Raw genomic sequence first — 20,158 nt, 5'->3', positions numbered from 1 at the left:
GGCCTGGATAGAGTGAAAGGCCTGGATAGTGGATGTGGAGAGAATTATTCTACTAGTGGGAGAGTCTATGACCAAAAGCCATGGCCTCTGAATAAAAGGACGTACCTTTAGAAATGAGTTGGGGAGGAATTTCTTTAGTCAGAGCGTGGTGAATCTGTGGAATCCATTGCCACAGACAGTCGTGGAGGCCAAGTCAGTGGATATTTTTATGGCGCAAGTTGACAGATTCTTGATTAGTACGGGTATCAGAGGTTATGGGGAGAAGGCAGGAGAATGGGGTTGAGAGGGAAAGATAGATCAGCCATGATTGAATGCTGGAGTAGACGAGAAGGAGCCGAATGGCCTAATTCTGCTCCTATCACTTCTGAGTCAGTTCGGGGAGATAAGAGTGGGGACACCTTTAAGTAAAAACAAATATGATTAAATGAATGGACCAAAAAATTAGAAAGGGTTGGAGCAGACTGCGGTCAATTGTAAGGCTGGCCAGATGTGTCTCTTGACGTCAGAAATGTTTCTTTTAAAAGGGAAAGGAAGATTGCAGCAGGGAGGTTCTGTTTCAGATCAGTTGTTCAGAGGAATTTTGAGATCATATTTATGCAACTACAGAAATAAATATGCAGTGCCTAACGTGTGAAATCACATTGGCCTAACAATGAAACCAAATTAGGCACATTAATGTAGATCACGCATGGAAGTGCTTGGCTCGTCAGTCGGTGGGACCTTGCCCGAAACCTTGGCGGTCGGTGGGACCGGTAACCCGCCCAAAGACCCGTCGATGGCGGGACCGGGAACCCGCCCAAAGACTCTACGGACGGCGTAACGGGGAGACGTCGGACGCGAGGAGTGGCCCGGTAAGAGAGTGAACTGGGGTAATGCCTCCAAGGTCTGCTGCAGGAGGCGCCCCCGGGACACAAAAATTGGCCAAGAGAGGAGAAGGGCGTCGGTTCGCAGGAACTGCTCCAGTCCATCGAGTGCGCAGGCCGACTGGACTTTGGACTTTGAATAATGGCGCCAAAAATGGCGGCACCTGCGTGTGTAATGTATGCAAAACGAATTTCACTATTGCAGTTGCATAAGTGACACCGTTGAACAGTTGAACTAATCTAGTTTTTTTCCTGTTGAAATTTAACTCAAATACACTAGTCCTAAAATTGAATTTGGTTTGTGTAACATCCACAAAGCCAGTGCTATACAATCCAATTTCTCGGCTGGAAAATGCAGCATTCAGATTCATTTGAAGTGCATAATTCTGAAACAAGTAGACTTTCAGTAATTGTGCAGTAATATCTTTTTTTTAGAGACATCATCACCTTGGCAATCCTCATTCTTCTGGGTTCTGGAATCCCACATGACAGTGAAGTCATTTTGTCTGCTTTTGTGCAATTGAATCAAACTCAGAAAGATTCCATGTACAATGGTTCCACTTAAGAATGTTATTTATTTAAATATAAGCTATTATTATTATACATCAAAAAACAGTGCTGCAAGAAGGGTTCGGGGATCCTTGCATTCTGCTATTGTACAGAAACATCCCACTGCCACTTTTAATACTTCACTGTCATGTGGCACCATGAAGACTTACTCATTAACGCGGGGCAATGTTCCCAGTATGAGAATGATTTACTCACTGCAAATGCTGACATTGTGCATCTAAAACCAATCGGATTTAACGGATATTAAAGCTGGAGCTTGAATGGTGTCTCGGCTCAAAAATATATTCATCCTCTTTGGACGCAAAGGGGATTACAGAGGCATGAGGCAGGAGTTGGCCAAAATTGACTGGAAGGAGGCCCTAGCAGGGAAGACGGTAGAACAGCAATGGCAGGTATTCCTGGGAATAATGCAGAGGTTGCAGGATCAATTTATCCCAAAGAGGCGGAAAGACTCTAAGGGGAGTAAGAGACACCTGTGGCTAACAAGGCAAGTCAAGGACAGCATAAAAATTAAGGAGAGGAAGTATAACATAGCAAAGAAGAGTGGGAAGACAGAGGATTGGGACTCTTTTAAAGAGCAACAAAAGTTAACTAAAAAGGCAATACTGGGAGAAAAGATGAGGTACGAGGGTAAACTAGCCAATAATATAAAGGAGGATAGCAAAAGTTTTTTTATGTACGTGAAGAGGAAAAAAATAGTCAAGGCAAATGTGGGTCCCTTGAAGACAGAAGCAGGGGAATTTATTATGGGGAACAAAGAAATGGCAGACGAGTTAAACCGTTACTTTGGATCTGTCTTCACTGAGGAAGATACACACAATCTCCCAAATGTTCTAGGGGCCGGAGAACCTAAGGTGATGGAGGAACTGAAGGAAATCCACATTAGGCAAGAAATGGTTTTGGGTAAACTGATGGGACTGAAGGCTGATAAATCCCCAGGGCCTGATGGTCTGCATCCCAGGGTACTTAAGGAGGTGGCTCTAGAAATAGTGGAAGCATTGGAGATCATTTTTCAATGTTCTATAGATTCAGGATCAGTTCCTGTGGATTGGAGGATAGCAAATGTTATCCCACTTTTTAAGAAAGGAGGGAGAGAGAAAACGGGTAATTATAGACCAGTTAGTCTGACATCAGTGGTGGGGAAGATGCTGGAGTCAATTATAAAAGACGAAATTGCTGAGCATTTGGATAGCAGTAACGGGATCATTCCAAGTCAGCATGGATTTACGAAGGGGAAATCATGCTTGACAAATCTACTGGAATTTTTTGAGGATGTAACTAGGAAAATTGACAGGGGAGAGTCAGTGGATGTGGTGTACCTCGACTTTCAGAAAGCCTTCGACAAGGTCCCACATAGGAGATTAGTGGGCAAAATTAGAGCACATGGTATTGGGGGTAGGTTACTGACATGGATAGAAAATTGGTTGACAGACAGAAAGCAAAGAGTGGGGATAAATGGGTCCCTTTCGGAATGGCAGGCAGTGACCAGTGGGGTACCGCAAGGTTCGGTGCTGGGACCCCAGCTATTTACGATATACATTAATGACTTAGATGAAGGGATTAAAAGTACCATTAGCAAATTTGCAGATGATACTAAGCTGGGGGGTAGTGTGAATTGTGAGGAAGATGCAATAAGGCTGCAGGGTGACTTGGACAGGTTGTGTGAGTGGGCGGATACATGGCAGATGCAGTTTAATGTAGATAAGTGTGAGGTTATTCACTTTGGAAGTAAGAATAGAAAGGCAGATTATTATCTGAATGGTGTCAAGTTAGGAAGAGGGGATGTTCAACGAGATCTGGGTGTCCTAGTGCATCAGTCACTGAAAGGAAGCATGCAGGTACAGCAGGCAGTGAAGAAAGCCAATGGAATGTTGGCCTTCATAACAAGAGGAGTTGAGTATAGGAGCAAAGATGTCCTTCTACAGTTGTACCGGGCCCTGGTGAGACCGCACCTGGAGTACTGTGTGCAGTTTTGGTCTTCAAATTTGAGGAAGGATATTCTTGCTATTGAGGGCGTGCAGCGTAGGTTCACTAGGTTAATTCCCGGAATGGCGGGACTGTCGTATGTTGAAAGGCTGGAGCAATTAGGCTTGTATACACTGGAATTTAGAAGGATGAGGGGGGATCTTATTGAAACATATAATATAATTAGGGGATTGGACACATTAGAGGCAGGAAACATGTTCCCAATGTTGGGGGAGTCCAGAACAAGGGGCCACAGTTTAAGAATAAGGGGTAGGCCATTTAGAACGGAGATGAGGAAGAACTTTTTCAGTCAGAGAGTGGTGAAGGTGTGGAATTCTCTGCCTCAGAAGGCAGTGGAGGCCAGTTCGTTGGATGCTTTCAAGAGAGAGCTGGATAGAGCTCTTAAGGATAGCGGAGTGAGGGGGTATGGGGAGAAGGCAGGAACGGGGTACTGATTGAGAGTGATCAGCCATGATCGCATTGAATGGCGGTGCTGGCTCGAAGGGCTGAATGGCCTACTCCTGCACCTATTGTCTATTGTCTATTGTCTATTGACTTGATTTTGAAACATTAGATGGCCTAGCAGTGTCTGAAAGGGGGACTTTCCTGTCTAATATAACTTAACTCTTGTGGTATGATAGAGTCATAGAATCATACAGCAGGGAAACAGGCCCCTTGGCTCAACTTGATCAGGTCAACCATTAAGCCCTATCAAAGCTAGTCCCATTTGCCCATGTTTCGCCCATATCCTTCTAAACCTCTCCTCTAAATGTGACAGTACCTACCTCAACTTCTTCCTCTGGCAGGTCGTTCCATATACCCACCGCCCCTGGTTCCTATTAAAACTTTCCATTCTCACCTTAAAACTATGTCTTCTAGTTTTTTGATTCCCCCTACTCTGGGTAAAAGATTCTGTGCATGCACTGTATCTTATCCCTTTATGATTTTCTTTAAGATCATCTCTCAGCCTCCTGCGATCCAGGGAATAAAGGTCCAGCCTGCTCAACCTCTCAGGCCCTTAAATTATGGCAACATCCTTGGAAATCTTACCTAATCTACATCAACCTTCCCATCGCATGGTGACCCAACCTGAACATAAGAATGCAAATGCAGCCTCACCAACGTGTTGTACAACTATAACATAACATTCCAACTTGGATTCTCAATAAACTGACTGTTGAAGGCCAATATACCAGAAGCTTTCTTGACCACTCTATCTACCTGTGATGCCTAGATCCTTCTGCTCTACAACACTCCCTATGGCCCTGCTATTCACTGTGAAGGTCCTGCCCTGGTTTGACTTCCCAAAATACAACACCTCACACCTATCTGCAATAAACTCCATCAGCCATTCCTCAGCCCACCTGCCCAGCTGATCAAGATTCTGCTGTAATTTTTGAAAATCATCTCTACTATCTATGATACTACCCACTTCAGTGTCATCTGCAAACTTACTAATCATGCCTTGTACATTCTCTTCCTAATATAAACCAGACTCAGCAATAGGCCAAGCACCGATCCCTGAAGCATACCACTAATCACACCACTGGTCAGAGGTCTCCATTCTGAAAAACAACCCTCCACCATCACCCTCTGCTTCCTTCCATGAAGCCAATTCTCTATCCAGTCGGCTAGCTCTCCCTGGATCTCATTCAATGTAACCTTTCAGAGCAGATTACCTTGTGGGATCTTGTCGAATGTCTTGCTGAAGTCCATACAGACAATGTCTATGGCTTTGCCCTCGTCAACCTTTATGGTTACTATCCATATTTTCTTATAATGTAGAATATCTCATATTTTCTTACAATGTAGAATGAAATCATTTGCTCCGTCAAGTCTACAACCGCTCTCAGATTAATCCCATCAATCCCATTCCCTCTTTCTTTCTCCCTGCAATATGTTTTGTATCACAGAGCCATCAACTCACAAAAGCACGCATGATTAACATCATTGGGCAGCTATTAGCAATTCGTTCTGATGTTACTAATAAATACTTCTTCCAGCATATTAAATCTCATCCATGGTCTTTGATCAATAGATAAAGACGATCCAAAGACGTACAGGTATGTAGGTTAATTGACTGGGTAAATGTAAAAAATTGTCCCTAGTGGGTGTAGGATAGTGTTAATGTGCGGGGATCGCTGGGCGGCGCGGACTTGGTGGGCCGAAAAGGCCTGTTTCCGCGCTGTATATATATGATATGATAAGATATGATATGATAAAGTCAAATCAGGATTCACTCCTGTTCGACAGGATGAAGTCTTGTTTGACTTCCTTCATTTCCCATGACAAATAGTGATGGATGACTGGGCTTAAAGAATTAATCCCTCCAAATGCACTCCATTTGAGTGTGATCGCAGCTGCATGGGACAGCAAGATATGCCAAGCTAATAATAGTTTTATATTCCGATAGATTCAACTTTTTAAGCGGCGTTAAAGTTTAGGAAGATGTTTACGGGAGGTGCTTCAATTAACACGCCTAAATTAGTTTATTGCCTTTCGAAATAACTGATGTTTAGAAATTGTAATAAAAATAATTGGTTCACTGTTTGAAGGATTTTTGATATCTTTCTGTGTCAAATCAAATTATTATATATATAAACCAGTTAGAAATTTGTGACAGAAATGTCGTAATGGCCATTTTGAAACTTTTGACAAAGCAAGCAAACTTTGCCAAGCATCAGAGGGAATATTCCCCTCTGTTGAAAAGCTGAAGCAATTATGAAGCAAGTATAAATGATCCCGTTACATTTTCATATGTTACATATCTAAAGCACAGGACTAATTTTACATATTCCATAAATTATGCATTGGACCAATTCTTATTTTTAAATCACGTCATCAAAGTTTTAGCAATTTTTTTTTACACTACAGCACGTTATACAACCTAAGTTAACGTATAAAACAATTATGCACAAAATAATAAATCAAATACTGCACGTCATGCTGCTGATTGGTCATTGCCATGAAATTCAGACATAAATAATATCCCAGACAGGATGTGGGATGACGGTTTTACTTTTCATATAATCTGCTTCTGGATGGGTGGTCATGTTAATGTAACTATGATGCTATGCCTGATTCATTTTCAATCTTTACAAAATACCAATTTCATGAATAAGGAAACCTTAGAATTTTGGGGGGGATTATCTAATCTTTAGGCAAATCTGATCTTTTCATTTCTGTTGTGAGAACACTCAAATTCTAATTATACTTCAGTGATACAAATTAATTTAATTCCAGCGAACATTATGCAGCCCAGATTCCATCTTTTGTCAGTAAAGGCATTGAATTAGTGTTGAAATACTTATGTGTCAAGGTTTTAAGATTATACAATGACCCAATTAAAGAGACTACTTGATCCATTGTCAATATACTGGGTATATGGTGAGCTGAATAATTTCTCTCTTGTCTCCCCATGGCAATATCAAATCTTTCCCTTTAAGCATATTTCCTCATGTTGCCTCTGGTCTGCTTGGTTTAGTCTGTGTGAATACTAAATCTTCTAACATGGGGAAAAAAATCTTGACTTATTCTGGCTAAACACATCATATAAATATTACATACTGTGCCTTTAAAATCATGTGTATTTCAAGTGTATAAAATAATGAGAAGAATCGATCGGGTGGACGAGCAGAATCTCTTGCCCAGAGCAGTGGATTCATGGACCAGAGTGCATAGGTTTAAAGTGAAGGGGAAAAGATTTAATAGGAATCTGAGGGGTAACTTTTTCATGCAAATGGTGGTGGGTGTATGGAACGAGATGCCAGAGGAGGTGGTTGAGACGAGGGCTTTCACGACATTTAAGAAGCAATTTGACAGGTTTAGAGGGATATAGGCCAAACTCAGGCAAGTGGGATTAATGTAGATGGGGCATGTAGGCTGGTACTGGCAAGATGGGCTGTCGGGCATGTTTCTGTGCTATATGACTATGATTCTATGACTCTGTGACTTTAAGAACGGGTGCAATGCTGATATATTGTTGCACCCAGACATTGCAGTTCAAATGAGAACTGCTGCCTTCAATAAAGGAAATTATGTTCCACTTCTATGCCTATCAGATTGCCTATGTCTTCAGCAACATGCAAAGAACCCACAGACGCTACAAACAAATACTTTGAATTCTACGCAAAATCTCTTGTACAAAGAAACAAAGCTTCTTCTGTCAATTCATGTAACCAATTCCCCTCATTATGTCTACCAAAGAAACAGAGAAACATAGAAAAAAAGGTGCAGGAGGAGGCCATTTGGCCCTTCGAGCCAGCACCGCCATTCATTGTGATCATGGCTGATCATCCACAATCAGTAATCTGTGCTTGCCTTCCCCCGATATCCCTTGATTCCACTAGCCCACAGAGCTCTACCTAACTCACTCTTAAAGTCATCCAGTGAATTGGCCAATCCAATAATTCTTATTTTTAATCACTTCTTAAAATGTTGCTTCCAGGAATAATCACCATAATCGAGATGGAATATCATAAAACCTTTATTAATACTGAGAATAATTCTCACACCCCATTGAAATTATATAATTTAATTCATTTTACCTCTCCTTTTCCTTTTGACCAAAATGCTTTGTGAATATGAGATCAGAACAACATTCCGCAGAGGTAGATACAAATAGCTGGAGTAACTCAGCGGGACAGGCAGCATCTCTAGAGAGAGAAGGGATGGGTGACGTTTCGGGTCAAGAAGGGTCTCGACCCGAAACGTCACCCATTCCTTCTCTCCAGAGATGCTGCCTGTCCCGCTGAGTTACTCCAGCTTTTTGTGTCCATCTTCGGTTGAAACCAGCATCTGCAGTTCCTTCTTACACATTCCTCAGAGGTATTTAGCCTGCCTTAAATCCAGGTAGTTTACAATATCCCCATCATAGGTTTTCATCTAATCATGGCACATCATTATTATTAATTTTTTTTTGTACAGGACCTGGCCATCACTGACAAATGGCAGGCACAGTGGCATAACTAGTAGAGTTGCTGTCTCCCAACGTTAGAGACCCGGGTTCAAACCTGACCTCGGGTGCTGTCTGAGTGGAGTTTGCACATTCTCTCCGCGACCGTGTGGATTTTCTCCTGGAGCTCAGGTTTTCACCCACATCCCAAAGACATGCGGGTATATAGGGGTTAATTCTGTAAATTGTCCCTTATGTGCAGTGATTGATGAGAAAGTGGGATAACATAGAACCCATGTGAACTGGTGATCGATGGTCGGCATGGACTCGGTGAGCCGAAGGTCCTGTTTCCATCCTGTATCAAAGGGATCAAAAGGGTTCAAAGGTTCAAAGGTATTTTATTGTCATGTGTATCAATTAAGGTACAGTGAAATTGTAAACTAAACTAAACTAAACTAAACTAAACTATGCAAAGTTTGAAAGAAACAAGTGTGCATTCAAACCAGATCCTTAACAGAATGGTGGTGAGCCACCTTCGTGAAACACTGATTTCTTTATGGTGAAATACTTCATAGTTTTCTTGGCTGGGATTTCAAGATTTTGACTAAGATACAATGAAGCAATAACAATGTACTTCCAGATCGTGTGGTGAGCACTCAGAAGGAAGCTGGCAGTTGATGGTACTTCTACATGTTGGCTGCTGTTGTGCCTCCAAGTGCTAGAGGCCATGAATGTGAAGGTAGTCTTTGTGGGATGTTTGGATACCTCTGCTCAATGACACATGCTGTGGAAAGCAGTGCAGTGCACAGACCACTGAATAAACAGGTCGATAGACACAAAAAGCTGGAGTAACTCAGTGGGTCAGGCAGCATCTCTGGAGAAAAGGAATAGGTGACGTTTCGGGTCGAGACCCTTCTTCAGACCGCTTTGGTTCGGCTGATGTCGGCTCTTTCGTGTGTTGCTGGAGTTGCATTTCTAGGAGGAGCTTGGCTCCGATCTGTTGGTTGTGGGATCACTTAGCTCTGTGTGTGTCGGAAGGAAATGCAGAAGCTGGTTTACACTGAAGATAGACACAAAATGCTGGAGAGAGGAATGGGTGACGAATGGGTCTCAACCCAGAACATTACACATTCCTTCTCTCCAGAGATGCTGCCTGTCTCACTTGGCTCTGTGTATTGCATGCTGTTTTCAGAGTTCAGTACATATGTAGCCATGTGCATGATCATCATCAGGTTGGCATCTAATTTTTACCTGTAGCTGGCATGCTCTCCTTCACTGCTCATTCAACTCCGAGGAGGGCATAATAGGTTTTACAAAAACCAAAGCTGAAGGAGGAAATAAGCTGTTGTTTGGATTCAATGCATTGCCCGTGGGTGAGTGTGCACAGTTTATGGACGGGATTGACACTTATGCATGCAGCTAGCAAGGAATCCATCAACATCTCTCTGTCTCTCTGCTGTGCCCCCAACACTACTGCTCCTGTGTGTTTGACTCAGTGCTGACGTCTGATATTGAGACATGCCTGCTGCTGCTGTAACCGGCATGCTCTTTTGCTTACCTCATTGAACCAATGTGCAATAATATTAAGCATATTAGCCTCATAAAGCAGAAAAAGGACTACCTATTTAAAGATCTCCTTGAAATAGCAAGCGTAATGGTCTGCAAGCTTTATTGGAGGAACCAACAGTTGAGTTTTTTTGCACAGTGGCACAGTGGTAAAGTTGCTGACTTACAACGCCAGTGACCCGGGTCCGATCCTGACTACGGGCGCTGCCTGCATGGAGTTTGTGCGTTCTCCCCGTGACCGCGTGGATTTTCTTGGGGTGCTCCGGTTTCCTCCCATATTCAAAAGACGTCCAGGTTTGTAGGTTAGTTGGCATCTGTAAATTGTCCCTAGTGTGTACAATAGAACTGGTATGGTGGAATCGTTGGTCGTAGCGGATTTGGCGGGTCGAAGGGCCTGTTTCTACGCTGTATCTCTAAACTAAACAAAATAAATAAAATATAGAGATGCATAGTTAATGCATGACAAAATGCTGGAGTAACTCAGCAGGCCAGGCAGCATCTAGGAGAGGAGAAATGGGTGATGTATTTTCCTACACATAGTTAATGCATGGTTATTTTAAAAGTCTAAGCGTATATTTTATTGAAATTGCTTTTCTAGCATTATGGCGACTTCTTCCCATTGCATTGGCCCAGATCGTCAAGTTTAAAAGCTGGCAGACTGGCCAAGATCTGTTGGTTTCTAACTGAACAGAAGCTCAGGATTTCGGAGCGTAGGCTGAAATCGTAGACTTCCACTACTGTGAAATCCTGGGCTCAGACACTTTTGTTGCGCTGGTAGATTCCCGCTGGAATCCAATCGGACAGCACAGACCTTTGCAGATCTCAAGGCTGGGAAATGTGCCCAGAATAGAGCTGGCACAGATACAGAAGCCCCACTGAAATGAATGAGAACAAGCAGCTGGCCACAGAGCAGTAGGTTGACCTTTTTATTTGATATAAACTAGTAAGTTTAAATGAATCTGGCTGTTTTAATTGTGTGCGTGTTCTTTAGCATTTACACCTAAAAAAAAAATTAAAACATTTCTAATTAAAAAAAAAATAATCCCTGTTTCTTTACAACGTTTCTGTTTCTTTACGGTGGCGCAGCGGTAGAGTTGCTGCTTTACAGCGAATGCAGCGCCGGAGACTCAGGTTCGATCCTGACTACGGGTGCTGTACTGTAAGGAGTTTGTACGTTCTCCCCGTGACCTGCGTGGGTTTTCTCCGAGATCTTCGGTTTCCTCCCACACTCCAAAGACGTACAGGTATGTAGGTTAATTGACTGGGTAAATGTAAAAATTGTCCCTAGTGTGTGTAGGATAGTGTTAATGTGCGGGCATCGCTGGACGGCGCGGACTTGGTGGGCCGAAAAGGCCTGTTTCCGCGCTGTATCTGAAATATGAAAAAATAAATAAAATATGAACTGCTGACATGTGTGGAAAGCAATCACAAGCCTTCAGTTTCTGTGACATCTTCGACAGACAAGGACTCTGAGGATAGGATCTCATCGAGTGTCAAAGTTGCTCTTGAAAAATAGGCAGCCACCCAGACCAAGAGCACCTCTTCAATGGACTGCATGGTGCTTTTTGCCAGTCAGCTGGGAGCTTTGCTCATTACTGTCATTGCTCATCGCTGATGGAAGATGTTTACTTTAGTTTAGTTTAGTTTAGTTTAGTTTAAAGATACAGCAAGGAAACAGGCCCTTTGGCCTACCGAGTCCACGCCGGCCAGCGATCCCTGTACACTAACATCATCCTACACACTCGGGTCAAATTACACTCTTTTCCGAAGCCAAATTAACCTACAAACTTGTACATCTTTGGAATGTGGGAGGAAACCGGAGCATCCAGGGAAAACCCACGCAGTCACAGGGAGAACGTACAAACTCCATATAGACAGCAACCGTAGTCAGGATCGAACCCGGGTCTCTGGCGCTGTAAGGCAGCAGTGCTACCGTTGAACCGCAGTGCCGCCCAAAGTTGCTCTTGAGAGATAGCTAGCCAACGACTCCACCTCTTTACTGCCCTGTGTGGTGATGCATGGTGCCAGCCAGCTGGGAACTTTGCTCCCAGCAGAAGGCCATACTCATTACTGATGGAAGTAGTAGTATAATAGACAATCTCGTGCTCAGCACAAGTTCTGCCCCATTATATTTAGGTTTGAATTTTGTAGAGTTTTTGGATGACGGCCAGAAGCTGAAGGATTAAGTCATGAGGAAAGAAAGTACATCCTGAGAGAGGTCTTTCAGATTTTCTTGGAAATTAAGATTTTGAATACAGGGAAGTTGTTCCTTTGGGCACTGTCTTCGATGTGGAGGGAATATAGTCCGAAATTGAGGGTGCCAGAATAAAATAGGATATTGGGCAAGTTCCTTTTAGTAAAAAAATGTAATGAAATGATGAACAAATTACTTGATGATTACCAGCTGATGTGATTTTGGAAGCATTAAGCAGGAACTTGCAGGGTTTGATGGGGAGAGTTGGTTTGCAGATAAGGGGATGGCTAGCATGTGGAAACGTTCAAAAATAACACAAGAAGAGGACAGGGGCAGCAAGGTCCTGTTAGAGTGAAGGGCAAGACTGGCAAGTTTCGGGAACCCCAAATGACAGGAGATGTGCGGCTTTTGTCCCGAAGAAGGAGAAACGCGTCAAATTTAGGGAATTGGGATTTAGCGAATCCCTCCGCGAGTATTAGAAGTGTAGGAATATACTGAAGAAAACCACCAGGAGGGTAAAAAGAGGTCACAAAATGGATCTGGCAGGCAAAGAAAAGGAAAATCCCAAGGGATTCCACAGGTATATTAAGAGTAAATGGACCCTATTCTGGGGAAAGAATAGGCTCCATTAAATATCAGCAATGTTGTCTTTGTGGAGGCATAAGAAATGGGGGAGGCATTGAAAGAATAATTCTCATCTGTTGTCACGGTGCGGACAATCATGGAAGCAAAGGAATTGAGGCCTTTGAGATGTGATGTCTTAGGTCATGAACGAATTAGCAAAGAGGAGACATTGGCATTTTTAAAGTGCGCTAAGGTGGATAAACCCCGGGGCCTTACTAAGTGCATTCATGGACCTTGTGGGAGGTTAGGGAGGAAATTGTGAAGGCCCTTGTGGTATTATTTGCATCATCTTTAATCTTGGTGTAGTTCTGTAAGATTCAAGAGTGGCTATCGATGTACTGCTATTCATGAAGGGAATCAAGGACAAGTGGGAGCTATATGTCAGTGAGCGGAAATCTCACTTTGCAGATTTTACTCTTCAACTTCATTAAAACTTTCCAATTTTGAACAGTACGCAGCAGAGAGATGACAAAAGTGTAGCTGTCCAAAAGATGCATTTATTTGCATTAATTTAAATTTAAGGTCTTAAGATTCTAGTTTTAGTTTTTCATGTTTATTGTCACGTGTACCGAGGTACAGTGAAAAGCTTTTGTTGCGTGCAAACCTATCAATGGAAAGACTACACATGATTACAATCGAGCCATTCACAGTGAATCACTTTTAGTGCAAGATAAAGCCAGTAAAGTCCAATCAAAGATAGTCCAAGGGTCATCAAGATTTCAAGATTTCAAGATTTCAAGATTTCAAGATTTCAAGATCAATTTATTGTCACATGTACCAATTAAGGTACAGTGAAATTTGAGTTACCATACAGCCATACTAAGTGAAAAGCAACAACACACACAGCCACATAAAGTAAAATTTAACATAGGCATCAACCGCAGCGGATCCCACATTCCTCACTGTGATGGAAGGTAATAAAGTTCAATCATCTCCCTCTTTGTTCACGCGCGGTCGGGGCTGTTGAACCATCCACCGCAGCCGACGGTCCGATGTCCGAAGCCCTTGCATCGGAATGATTGAAACTCCCCACGTCGGGATGGTTGAAACACTCTCCGCGGCATGGAGCTCCCGGGTCGGCCTCTTCTAACCAGAGACCACGGGCTTCACGATGTTAAAGTCCACAGGCCCTGCGTTTGGAGCTATCCGTCGATCCTCAGCAAAGGATCGCAGCTCGACGAGGTTAAAGTCCGCGCCGTGCCCATGGCTTGAAGTGCCGGGCCGGTCTCCAGGAAAGGCTGCCAACTCCTCGATGTTAGGCCACAGAGGGGACTGAGATACGATATGGAGCAAAATCACATCTCTGTCGAGGTAAGAGTTTCCCCAAACTCCCCCTCACCCCCCACATAAAACAAACCAAGAAACACTAAAACATACTTTTAACAAATACTTAAAATAATAAAAACAGTAGAAAGGACAGATAGACTGTTGGCGAGGCAGCCACTGTGGTGGCGCCACCTGGTGGAACATCAATGAGGTAGAGAGTAGTTGAAGACTGCTCTCTAGTTGCGGTAGGATAGTTCAATTGCCTGATAACAGCTGGGACAAAACTGTCCTTGAATCTGGGTGTGCGTTTTCACACTTCTGTATCTTTAGCCCGATGGAGAGGGGAGAAAAGTGAGTGGCCAGGGTGCGACTCATCCTTGATTATGCTGCTGGCCTTGCTGAGGCAGCGTGAGTTATAAATGGAATCAATGGATGAGAGTTTGGTGTTTGTGATGGTCTGGGCTGCTTCCACAATTAGACAATAGACAATAGGTGCAGGAGGAGGCCATTCGGCCCTTCGAGCCAGCACCGCCATTCCATGTGATCATGGCTGATCATTCCCAATCAGTACCCCGTTCCTGCCTTCTCCCCATACCCCCTGACTCCGCTATCCTTAAGAGCTCTATCCAGCTCTCTCTTGAATGCATTCAGAGAATTGGCCTCCACTGCCTTCTGAGGCAGAGAATTCCACAGATTCACAACTCTCTGACAGAAAAAGTTTTTCCTCGTCTCAGTTCTAAATGGCCTACCCCTTATTCTTAAACTGTGATCCCCTTGTTCTGGACTCCCCCAACATTGGGAACATGTTTCCTGCCTCTAACGTGTCCAACCCCTTAATAATCTTATACGTCTTGCGATCTAGGATGAAGCTGTTCCCAAACCAAGCTGTGATGCATCCCGATAAAATGTTTTTTATGGTGCATCTGCAGAAGTTGGTGAGAGTTGTTGGGGACATGCCAAACTTCCTAAGCCTTCTCAGAAAGTAGTGGCATTGGTGTGCTTTCTTGGTCGCTGCTTCAATACGGGTGGTCCAGGAGAAGTTGTTGGTGATATTTACACCTAGGAATCTCTATTTCGACACCTTCAATGCAAACTGGGGCATGTGTACCGCTTCGCTTCCTGAAGTCAATCGCTATTTCCTTTGTCTTGCTGACATTGAGAGAAAGGTTATTGTCTCGACACCAGGACACGAGGTTATCCATCTCCTTCCTATACTTTGCCTCATCAATATTTGATATCCGGCCCACAATGGTGGTGTCATCTGCAGATTTGTCAATTGAATTGGATTTGTACATGGCTGCACAGTCGTGGGTGGACAAGAAGGGGGCCGAGAACCTATCCTTGTGGAGCACCAGTGTTGAGGATTGTCGTAGAGGATGATTTGGCCCCTGTCCTCACTGATTGGAGTCTGTTGGTCAGGAAGTCGAGGATCCAGTTGCAGAAATGAGTGCTGACATCAAGTCCCGCGAGTTTGGTGATGAAATTGGATGGTATAATGATGTTAAAGGCAGAGCATTAGTCTATGAATGGGAGTCTTATGTAGGTGTCTTCCTTATCCAGGTGTTAGGGGGATGTGTGTAGGGCCAGGGCGATAGTATCGTCCGTGGACCTATTGTGGCAGTAGGCGAACTGCAATGGGTCAAGGCCGCTGGGTAGACTAGATTTAATGCCGTACATAACTAGCCTCTCAAAACATTTCATGATGGTGGATGTCAAAACCACTGGACGGTAGTTGGAGAGTTGACTGTTCCATGCCCCTTGTCTCTAATGTCCCAATTAAAATGGGGGGGGAAAACGTAACTTCACCAACCTCCTGACTTGCCAGCAGCCATAATGTACATATGTGTAGTGACTGTCAGGTGGAAGTGATTTCCTGATAACTATACTTTCAATTTGTTCTGCCCAATTTTATAATTCCATCCTGAGGCCTTAACTGGCGTACTTAAATCTATAAATACCCATAAAGGGACTACTAAGGCTATTTATTCTGTAGGCAAATGCGAGTATTTTTTATTAAAAGAAGGTGGGAGAGCAAAGAAATCGGATAGTGCTGGAAAAGTGGTTGCACAATTAACTCTTGCCACTTGACCTGGTTTAAGCTTGCAAAAACATTCCCACCTTGTTATCGTAATTATGATCCAGTCAGATCCAGTTTATGTTGGGATAGCGTTGACCACTTTGATTTTCATGCCTCGATCTGGAGCCTCTAATCGACAGGGTGAAGAGCAGGGGAATAATGCCTGTGTAGGAAAGAACTGTTGAAATCGAAGGTGGACACACAAAATGCTGGAGTAACTCAGCCGGACCGGCAGCATCTGTGGAGAGAAGGAATGGGTGACGTCACCCATTCCTTCTCTCCAGGGATGCTACCTGTACCGTTGAGTTACTCCAGCATTTTGTGTCTACCTTCGGAATAATCCCTGTGTCAGGAACTCAGAAACCAATCTGGCTCCATTATGAAGCTCCAAATAGCAGAGTTCAAAAGGGTATTCAAGGCCAGGAATAACAATAATATCGAGTTTAGACCTATTTTGCCATCTTAAAGTCTACACTCCCGCATTGCACAGTTTTGATTACAATTTGTTAGATTTAATTGGTGTATGCTGGCATGATTCTTTCTTTGTGCCTTTCTTCTTTCAGATGGCCAGGACCTCCTACCTACCTACCTAGATCTTGGCAGCTGAGCCACAAGGGATTCAAGAAAGTGGACCTCCTTCACTCAATCTGTCTCTGGCATCCACCCAATCAGATGTTGGCACTCTACGAACAGTGGAGGATAGTTGCACAAAACGTCACTCAAGCCTGGAGCACCTGCTTCTCTGCACAGATGTGGTAGCTTAGTCTGATTTATTAGAAGTACTTGCTAGGCTGGCAATTCTTGGATTTTGATCCACAACCCAATTGCCTTTGGTGCGCAGGAAGGAAATGCAGATGCTGGTTTATACCGAAGACAGACACAGAATACAGAATACAGAATACAGAGCTTTATTTGTCATTCGGTACCGAGGTACCGAACGGAATTACATTGCAGTCACACACAACAACAAAAAAAGAACACAAGACACATGACCCCAACACAAACATCCATCACAGTGACTCCAAACACCCCCTCACTGTGATGGAGGCAACAAAACTTCCACTCTCCTCCCCACACCCACGGACAGACAGCTCGTCCCCGACCGACCCGCACAGTCCCCGCAAGTGGATAGAATGCTGGAGTAACTCAACGGGTCAGGCAGCATCTCTGGATAAACGGAATAGGTGATGTTTCGGGTTGAGGTCCTTCTGCAGACCGAGATTCAGTGCAGAGGGAAACAAGAGGTATGAACAGGTGCAGAACAAATTGGATGTGGAGAGGATGTTTCCACTAGTGGGAGAATCCTGGACTAGAGGTCCTAGCCTCAGGATTAAAGGATGTTCTTTTAGGAAGGAGATGAGGAGAAATTTATTTAGTCAGTGGGTAGTGAATCTATGAAATTCTTTGCCACAGAAGACTGTGGAGGCCAAGTCAGTTGATATTTTTAAGGCAGAGATAGATAGATTCTTGATTAGTACAGGTGTCAGAGGTTATGGGGAGAAGGCAGGAGAATGGGGTTCAGAGCAAGACATAGATCAGCCATGGTTGAATGGTGGAGTAGACATGATGGGCCGAATGGCCTAATTCTACTCCTATCACTTATGACCTTACATCAGAGGCATCACCGAGGACCCAGGAAAGGAAGAGCCCACAATGGTCCATTGTTGGCTCTGGAAGAGATGATAACCAAGGGATACGAACAGTGAAACGAGCAAGAAGACGAGGGTGGGGGAGGAATGGAGAGAGAGAGGGAATGCAATGGTTACTTGAAATTAGAGAAATCAATATTCATTCCGCTGGGTTGTAAGCAGGGTTAATGTTGAAACGCCATCTATTCCTTTTCTCCAGACATGCTGCCTGACCCGCTGAGTTACTCCAGCATTTTGTGTCTATCTGCCTTTAGTGTATCCAGTTTACTCAATTATTTCCTTCTATTACATACAGCAATGGTTCCCAGTGTGGAGTTTGCCTAGCAGAGGGTCACTGAGATTATAGGGTGTCCATAAGGGTTAAATAATAATGCTATCCAGTTAGAAGATGTAGCAAACAAAATATTTAATACGTTTGTTACCCTGGTCACAGTCTCTGGGAATCCTTAGACAGCCCCAGCATTTAAAAAGAAACAGCCCGAGACAACACTGGACATTAATATGGGTTAGGTGGTTTTCATTCAAGAAGATTGGGAACTGGAGTTGTAGAATGACCTAAAATGGCTGACGATTGACTTCTGTTATGGAGGAGACTTAAGAAGAAGATTGCAATAGATGATATGCTTGGCACTCCTGGCCAAAATGGCTACAAATACTTCAGTCCTGTCTTCAGATGTCCTCAGTGGTTTTTGAGGATAGGAAAACTAATAGAACCACTTCCTCCTAGATGTTGAATTGTCTATACCTAGCCTGCCCAAACTCTCCCAATACCTCTGGCCCTCAAGTCCTGGCAACATCTTTGTATATCTTGTGTAGGAAAGAACTGCAGCTGCTGGTTTAAATCGAAGGTAGACACAAAATGCTGGAGTAACTCAGCGGGACAGGCAGCATCTCTGGAGAGAAGGAATGGGTGACGTTTCGGGCCGAAACCCTTCTTCAGACTGATGTCAGGGGAGTGGGCGGTACAGAGATACAATATAGTCGGAGACGGTAAGACTGATGGGAGAACTGGGAAGGGGGGGATGGAGAGAGAGGGAAAGCAAGGGCTAGTTGAAGTTAGAGAAGTTAATGTCCATACCGCTAGGGTGTAAGCTACCCAAGCGAAACATGAAGTGCTGTTCCTCCAACTTGCGCTGGGCCTCACTCTGACAATGGAGGAGGCCCAGGACAGAAAGGTCAGTGTGGGAATGGGAGGGGGAGTTAAAGTGCTGAGCATCCGGGAGATCAGGTAGGTTTAGGCGGACTGAGTGGAGGTGTTCAGTGAAACGATCACAGAGCCTGCGCTTGGTCTCACCGATACACAGGAGTCGACACCTGGAACAGCGGGTACAATAGATGATGTTGGAGGAGGTGCAAGTGAACCTCTGCCTCACCTGAAAAGACTGTCGAGGTCCTTGGATGGAGTCAGGAGGGAAGGTAAAGGGACAAGCGGGTGGGAAGGGACGAGTTGACCAGGGAGTTGTGGAGGGAAAGGTTTGGCTTCTCTGCACTCTTTCCAGCTTAATAACATCCTTTTTATAGCTGGGTGACCAAAACTGCACACCAAGTGTGACTTCACTTAGGTTGGCTAGGAGTCCATAAAATGGCCATGGAAACCATGAAATGGCTCGCAGAACGTAGAATAAAACTTTGGATTGCTAGATTCCAACATAAACCAACCATTTGCCTTTTTTTCTGGATAGAGTTGCAGTGATACGAGTATCATTTTGGTGTTTCAAGCTGCTGTTCTTCATTACAAAGCATTGCCTAGAAATCGGATTGCGTAGTACTATTTTCTCAGTGATATGTGATCCAAAATTTATTACAGCCGTAACGAATTGTGTTAGCGATCGTTTCCAGGTGAATTCATGCCAATTGCAAAATTAGATCAGGCGATTCAGGTTAGCGAATATAATGTGTTCACCGTGTCACTGCTTCAATCATTGTACAGTGCTCACTTTAACCCCTTGAAACATAAGTTAGAGACCCCAGTGCAAGAAAGTGACTGTTGCTGAACAGTCACAATAATTGCGGTGCACTACACACTACACTTTATATATTAGTGCCATTTAAAGAGTTTCACTTGCTCGCAAAGCATTGCCACAACTTACTCGATCGAGTCTGTGGATAGATAATGGAGTCTGTAGATAGACAAGATCAGATCATTCATAACCTCGTTTAATAGTGGAGAGTCCATTCCTTCTTTCCGTTCTTATATTCTTGGTCTTGTGGTCTTGCATTATTACTTATATTCTGTTTGGTGTTTGCAATCCACATAATGATAAGTTTCAGGATACCCAAAGCTCCAGAAGGTGCTGAAGATAGACACACAATGCTGGAGTAACTTAGCGGGTCAGGCAACATCTCTGGAGAAAGAGTCTGTCTGAGGAAGAGTTCCGACCTGAAATGTCACCTATTCCTTTTCTCCTGAGATGTTACCTGACATGTTGAGTTGCTCCAGCACTTTTTGTTTATCTTCGGTATAATCCAGCACCTGCAGTTCCTTCCTTC

Source organism: Rhinoraja longicauda, chromosome 3 (assembly GCF_053455715.1).
Source record: "Rhinoraja longicauda isolate Sanriku21f chromosome 3, sRhiLon1.1, whole genome shotgun sequence".
NCBI lineage: Eukaryota > Metazoa > Chordata > Chondrichthyes > Rajiformes > Arhynchobatidae > Rhinoraja > Rhinoraja longicauda.
This window is presented reverse-complemented; position numbering follows the sequence as displayed.